General features: G+C 26.7%; 3 non-coding genes across 3 annotated transcripts; all 3 read right to left on the bottom strand.

The window, feature by feature from the left end:
* Positions 1–5,483: 5,483 nt before the first annotated feature.
* PC9H_002793 lies at positions 5,484–5,555 on the bottom strand. Its single transcript has one exon. It is a non-coding gene; the product is annotated as a tRNA-Glu (tRNA).
* A 76-nt stretch (positions 5,556–5,631) lies between these two features.
* On the bottom strand, positions 5,632–5,704 carry PC9H_002792. Its single transcript has one exon. It is a non-coding gene; the product is annotated as a tRNA-Met (tRNA).
* A 657-nt stretch (positions 5,705–6,361) lies between these two features.
* Positions 6,362–6,434, bottom strand: PC9H_002791. The gene has a single exon. It is a non-coding gene; the product is annotated as a tRNA-Asn (tRNA).
* Between the last annotated feature and the right edge of the window lie 1,537 nt (positions 6,435–7,971).

The following is a 7,971-nucleotide window of genomic DNA, read 5'->3' as shown; positions in this document are numbered from 1 at the left end:
AAACTTTGAGTTTGTAAATATAATCCGCCTCCTTTTACAAAAGAACCATTTCCCATGATCCAATGAGCTAATCCTTCATAAGTAATTAAATCAAAAAAATCTATGGGTATTATTTTTTTACCTTTATAATAAAATTTTCTATATAAAATCAGAAAACAAGGTAAAGAGCGACTTACTATTTCAATACCTAAAAATTCTTTTCTATTAACTCTAGTTTTAATTAAAAAAGGGTAAGATATACAATAATGAGAAATAATAGAAAACACATTAAAAACGTATTCTGATCTTTTTATACTTTGTTTAAATCTAAATCTAGCTCCTACATTTTTAGGATATTTTTCTTTCATTAATAGTTTACTACTATTATTAATAGTTATACAACCATCAGATAATAATATACCTATTAAAGGAAATAAAATTTTATTAGGTATAGAAACCATATATTTAACAATGCTAGTATATTTAGGATAATTAACTGTAGAAGTTAAATTTGTACCATATAAAACTAGCTTTTTACAATTGTTATTTTCAGGTAAATAATTATTATTGGATCTAGGAAATATTTTAATTAAATTGTCATTAAAAAAACTATAATGCTCTAAAACATTTAAGTATAATTGATTGGCCATATTAAGATTCTTACTAAAGGAATATGACAGCCAAGAAAAGATTTTAATTCCTGTTGGAACAGCAATAACCATTGTAGCAGCTGTAAAATAAGCTCTCGTATCTACATCTAAACCTACACTGAACATGTGGTGACTCCATACTAAGAAACCTAAAATTCCGATAGAGAACATTGCATAGACCATTCCGATATATCCAAAAATAGGTTTTCCTGAGAATGTAGATACAATATGACTAACTATACCAAAACCAGGTATAATTAAAATATATACTTCTGGGTGACCAAAGAACCAAAAAAGGTGTTGGTATAAAATAGGATCTCCACCCCCAGCAGGGTCATAGAAACTAGTATTAAAGTTTCTATCTGTTAAAAGCATAGTGATTGCCCCAGCTAATACAGGTAAAGATAATAATAATAAAATAGCAGTAATGAAAATAGCCCAAACAAATAAAGGTAATTTATGTAGAGACATTCCATTAGTTCTCATATTTAAAGTAGTAGTAATAAAATTAATAGCTCCTAATAAAGATGATATACCTGCTAAGTGTAGACTGAAGATTGCTAAATCAACAGAACCACCAGAGTGAGATTGAACACTAGCTAAAGGAGGATAACAAATTTTGTTGGTAATCTCATTTAAAATTATATCAAAAATATAATTAAAAATTATCATTACACTCTCTAATTTTCACTAGAGGTCGGACTATTCCTTCAATCTTATATTTTTTTCTACAGTTATTAAACTTAAACATCCTTTTCTATGGTAATAATCTGCCTGCCTTAAGTTAAGAAGGATAGCAGGTTTTGCAAGGTAGGCATTGGTCTTAAGGCTATCGTTAAAATTTAAATATATTTTTTTCTCATTATTCTTACTTTATCACGAATATAATTTAAAGCCATAAAGTTACCTTTATGTTTAATATAAGCTCTCGCTCAAATTCTATATTCTAAAGATTTTATTCCTTTCATGGTATTCCCATAATATTTTATAATATTTTCGATAGCACGGGAGTTAGTTGTAACTATAGTATAATATCCTGATTTTTTAAATTGAACTTTAGTATTAATATGTAAAATATATTTTATAGCTAATAATACAATTTTATCCTTTTTTTGAGTTATTTCAAAAGCATGTACTAATTTATCTTTAGATTTAGCTACTAAATAAAAACTTCCTTCTGCTTCTGTAAATCCTATTAACCAAGGTTTACTCATAACTTTAGAGGCGTTTTCAAAATTAGAAATAGTATTATCAACTAAAGATTCAAAAGTGCTAAAACTAAATGCACCTACTTTATTTAGAGGTATTTGCCAAGCAGATGAAATATAATCAATAGGTTTTAATTCATTTAATAATTTAAAAATCAAATTATCTTTCTCGATAGAATTTAATTTACTATCCGATAAAATAAAATAGGCTTTTTTAAAATTATCATAATCAAATTTTTTAGATGTTAGAAGAGGATATTTGTCAAAAATAGGAAAGATTATATTAAATAATATAGAACGATCTCTAATTCTAAAATGACAAATTTTTTTATTTTTGGCTATATTTATATTACCTACTTTTAATTGTTTTTTTATATAATTTAAAACTCTTAAATTGTAAGTACTTTGACTAATTTTAAAAGTTAGATTTCATTTTTCATTTTGACGTACTATAGAAAATGTACCATCACCATCCGTGAAACCTACTAATCATTGATGAAAGAGTTCTTTATTTTCAGACAATGAATTTTTATTTATAGTTAACGTGCTATAATTTGATATAAGATGCCCTACGTTTAGTCTCTGATGAATAATTTTTAATTTTTTATTATTCAGGCGAATTGTCTCCATGTTAGTAATATTTTTTCTACCGTTATTTTTAAACGATGAGCAATTACTTCCGATTAGAAGAACTTCCTCGCATCGAGTAGGGTTTAATAAAGCTATATTACTATAGCTAGACAGCTTATCTAAAATTACTAAATCATAAAAAATTATTAGTAATAACTCCAAAACTGTCCATCCTGTTCCAGCTCCATTTTCTACTAATGAACTTACTAGTAATAAAATTAATGAAGGAGGTAATAACCAGAAGGAGATATTATTTAATCTAGGAAATGCCATATCAGGAGCTCCGCAGTGGATAGGTAAGAAATAATTCTTATATTTCATAATTTTTCAAAAATGAATTGGACTATATCTTTAGGTTTTATAAACCTACGCTACGTATAGTCTCTGAGGATCCTACGAATAAAAAAAAAAAAAGAAAAACTTTTTAGAAGATTTTTTTTTGTTTTTTTAATATTTTTGGTTTCCTGCGGATTGTCCATTTAATTATTTTTTTTACATAATTAAATTACTTTTAATTTTTAAGATCACTGTACGCTATTTTGTACATTCTTACTAGCCTTTTTCTATTGTTTAATTTTTGTCTTGTTCTTTTGCAATATGGGGGAGGGCTAGGACAAATATAATTCTCTCTTCTATTAAATATACAAAACGTACAGAGAAAAATGGGGGAAATATTATATTTGAAATTAATTATTTATAATTATGTACATAAGTTTTCAGCTGATTCTATAAAAGTACTTTAGGAGTTTCCCGCATATAGTAACGTAATAAGATTGACTTCACAATCAACCACGGCAATTAAAAAATAAAATTTTCTCTAAAAAAATAAAATAAAAATAAAAATAAATAAAATAAAAATAACTTTATTTTATTAAATAACAATCATTTAAATGATCCCACTTATAAGTTGTACGTGTACTATTAAAATCTTTTCTTATGTTATTAGCTATATCTAAGTAAGAAGTAGTTATTGGATTTAAATTTTGTAGTTCTAATATATATTTCCAATCTTTATAATCTAAATATTTAGAAGAAAGAAGAGGAAATTTATCAAAATAATTAACAATATTAGATAAACTAGTTTTATTATGAGAAATGACTGTAAAACTATTAAATATTTTATTTTCCATTTTTCTACTTCTACTGTAAACAGTAACATCTAAAAACATACCTATTTTAGAAATTATAGGGAAAAAACTAAGATTTAAATCATAAGGTTGAATAGCTCTATGATAATTTTGTTTAATTTCAAGTCGATAATATAATTGAACTCTTGTAGAATTTTTATTTGATCTATTATGAATATTAATAGAAAAATTAGCATCTGCATCTGAAAAGCCCGAAAGCCAACTGTTACTAGCAATATCAGAGTTATCTATAGAGAGTTTCTCAAGAAAATCTATTTTATCTAAAATAGAGAGAGTTTTAGGTAATTTACTATTTTTATTTGTAAATTTATAATTATTTAACCAATCTATTGCTCTATTTTTAGCTTCTATTTTAGGTGTACGCATATAACCATTAATAATAGAGATTATAGTATAAACACTCACAATATCTTGAATTTGCCAAAGAACATAATTTCTATTTTGTTTTAAGAATATTTGACCACAACTAGTTAAATTTTTTAAGAATTCAGCTAAAGGTAAATCAGATATTTTAAAAACAATAATAATAGAAGGGGTATACTTTTTAGCTGTAGAATTTTTATCATGAATTGCGATTGTACCATCTCCTTCAATTAAACCAGCTAAATAGGACCCTAAATTGAGATTATTTTCATTTTTAATATTAGAAGAGATAGTACTAGAAAATCTTTTTGAGATGGGAGCATTTAAATTTAAATTTTTATTATTGGGTTTTAAATTAGATTTTTTAAGTTGAAAATTATAATAGCTTTTTATTTTAAGTTTTCTGTGGGTTTTAGTTTCTAGGGCTAATAGTAAACTATCCTTTTTAAGGTTCAGTAAGAACTGAAGGAGCCGGAGAAAAATGTTATTTTTTTTAGATTTTATATTTTTTAGAGAAAAAGTTAAATAATTTTTTATTTTACCAAATCCTCCTACTAATCCAGGCATAACCATAAAGAAAATCATAATAAATGCGTGAGCAGATATAATTACATTAAATAATTGATGATCTCCTTGTAAAAATTGAACACCAGGAGCTGCAAGTTCCAATCTTATTAAGACTGAAAAAGCAGTACCAATCATACCAGCAAATACTGAGAAAATTAGGTAAAGTGTTCCAATTTCTTTGGCATTAGTGGAATTAAGCCAACTCACTTAAGAGTTTCAATCTTAATTGTTTCTTATAGTCAGCTAACAATAATTAAACAAAATTAGGTTTCCTCCTCCCCTTTTAACTGAGACAATCCGAGCCCTGTTACCTTATCTTACTAAGAAGGATAAAGTTTTGAGAGATTTCTAGTCAGACAGTTAGAAAAAAAGGACAAATAAAATTACACATTTTATTTTTATTATTAAAAAAAGATGTTACAAACAAAAGAATAAAAAGTAAAAATATAAATTTATTTAATACTTTATCCTTATGTAAAATTTTTAATCATTAAACTATTACAGAATTATTAGAATACTTGTAAACAAATATACTTATTTTATTTTTTAGGACTCCTCATATACCTAAATGGATCTGAAAGAGACCGAAGGATTATTTTTTAAATTTAGAATTACGGAATAGAGGCGATTCGAACACCTAAGAGCGTTAACCCGAACAATTAGCAATTGCCTTATCTTACCAATGAAAACTATTCCTTTCTAATTTGGTTATTTAATTTGGTTAGTTAATTTATTAAAATTTTACTAATTTAACTAATTTAACTACATATTTTATATATATAATTTGGTATTTTTTATGAGTTTTTATTTTTTCTATTAATTTGTATCAATATTTGTTGTGCCGTATATATGGTACATAAAGAGACTAAAGCCTCAGCCTGAAACAAATATTTATATTTAAAACATTATTTAAAATTTAAATAATATAGTAAATTCATCGATCCTTATCAGAATTGAACTGATGCTAGCTTCTTGAAGGGGAGCTGTACGAACCACTATACTAAAGGATCCTAAAGGATCATATTATAATAAAAATAACAGTTAAAGTGTTATTTTATATATATTTATTATTTTTATTTATTTGAATGACGAAATTAGGAATCGAACCCAATCTAACAGATCATGAGACTGTTGTGCTAAACCATTACACTATTTCGCTTCTTTTTTATTTTTTCTCTTCTCTTCTCTTTATTATAATTATTTCTTTTATATAAAAAATAGAAAATGGAATAAATCCTTTTTTTAAGGATTGATTATTTTTTATTTTTTTATTATTTATTTTATTTTATTTTATTTATTTATTTTTATTTATTTATTTTTAGTTTTATTTTTATTTTTTTTTTACATAATCTTGTACATAATTTTTTTTATTTTTACTTTGTTTATTTATTATAAAATATAATATTAATTAAAATATAATATTAATTATTATATAATATTATATTATTGAACACTATCTTTGAAACAGGACTACGAACAAAGAGACTCGAACTCTTAAGGAATTACTTCCACTCCTGCTTAAGAGGAGATTGTTTACCAAATTTCAACATGTTCGCCTAAAGATTTGTGGCCAACCATCTATACAATCTAAAAAATGGGAAGGCAAGGAAGGCAATAACTTTTTTTTATTTAAAATTAAAAAAGAATAAAAACTATTTGTATATTATCTTAATATTGAATATAATACTCTTTTAAAATAAATTTACCCTTTTTGTTTTTGTTTATCTTGAAAGGGAGAAGGAAGACAAAAAAGCCGTAGGATGATATCTAAATTTATTTTTTGTTAGAAAATTAAAAAATAAAAATTTTAATTTATAGGCCTTAAGAGGATTCGAACCTCTGTTGAAAGTATTAACAGTACCTCGCTTAAACCACTCAGCCATAAGACCTTTAATAATCTAAATATAAATAATAGTAAAATAGAAAAAATATTTAAATTACTATTACTATTACTATTACTATTACTATTACTCTAATTTATATTCTTTTACTTCTTTTAAAATATTTATTATATATAATTTTGTAGATGATATAAAAAAATAATATTTAAAATAAAACTTTACTCTTTTGAGACAACCCTTCGTCCCCTTCCTGCCTGCCCTTGGAAAAAAGTAGTAATATGCTCCTAGGTTTAATGTATCCTCTCCTGCTACGCTGCTACGCTGCTACGCTATGTAAATCTAGCCAGGCTGGTACTAACTTATCCTCCTTTAGGGTAAAGTCCGACCCGTACGCTGCTTCGCCAACGGCTCCAGCATTATAATTTATAAAAAAATAAAAAGAAATAAGAGCTTATTAAATTATAAACTTTGAATCTTTTAAATGAATATCCCCAGCTTAAATAAAAACTAACTTTAAAATCTCTTTTCCAAAAAAAACTAACTTTAAAATCTCTTTTCCTTGGCCAGATTTGCAGCCGGAGGATGCAGCCGAAGGATGCAGCCGGAGGATAGGAACCCTGCCTGCCTGCCTTGCCTTGGGTTAGCACCCTGCCCTTAAGCCTCGGATGGTCCCAAATAAAAATAAATAATGAAATTTACAACCTTTAACATCTAGTATTTTTATAAATTAGTACTGCTAAACTATTTATTTTACAATATTTACATTTGCAGCCTATCTAGAAATGTTCTATTTCTTAATTTACGACTTTAAAATTTTATATATAAAATATATAAAGATAAAATCGTTTTAGTATCTAGGGGTTAGATTCTTGCTTGAGAGACATTCAGCACTTATCTATTATGTTTGTGGCTACCCAACTATGCATTCCTAATTTCTTGTAGCCTTTTTATTCAACTCTTTTAACTGTTTCGCACTTAAAGATTTAAAAACAGTATATTTAAAAAGAAAGTATAATTTATTTGCTTAATATAAATTATAAAAGGACTTTTCCTATTACATTTAAAACAGGTCCCTAACAAAAAAGTTAGTACAAACAATTGGTACACTAGAGAAACACAGCCTATTGATCCTTTCGTACTAGAAGGTCTGCCCCTTTTTACTATTTCTTCCTCCAGAAGATAGGGACCATACTGACTCACGTCGTATTAAACCCAACTCGCGTACCCTTTTAATCGGCGAACAGCCGAACCCTTCCAAGCTTCTTCCCCCGGAGGATAGGATGAGTCGACATCGAGGTGCCAATCAGCCGAGACAATGTGTACTCTCGTCGGCTATCAGCCTGTTATCCCTAGCGTAACTTTTATCAATTGATCCCCGTCTATCCCATATTATAGCGAGGGGTCACTATGCCCTACTTACGTATCTGTGCGACTTTTAGGTCTTTCAGTTAAGCATGCTTACCGCCATTGAGCCCTGCACAACCTTTCACTGGTTGATTGATCTCCATTCAATTTCTAGCTATACCTTTTTTAATTTTTTGTGTATTTCTTTACTATATACAAAAGTATATGAAAGATATTAATA

This window comes from Pleurotus ostreatus, assembly GCF_014466165.1.
Source record: "Pleurotus ostreatus strain PC9 chromosome Unknown scaffold_15, whole genome shotgun sequence".
NCBI lineage: Eukaryota > Fungi > Basidiomycota > Agaricomycetes > Agaricales > Pleurotaceae > Pleurotus > Pleurotus ostreatus.
Note: the sequence above shows the minus strand (reverse complement) of the source record. Positions and strands in the feature narration are given on the sequence as shown.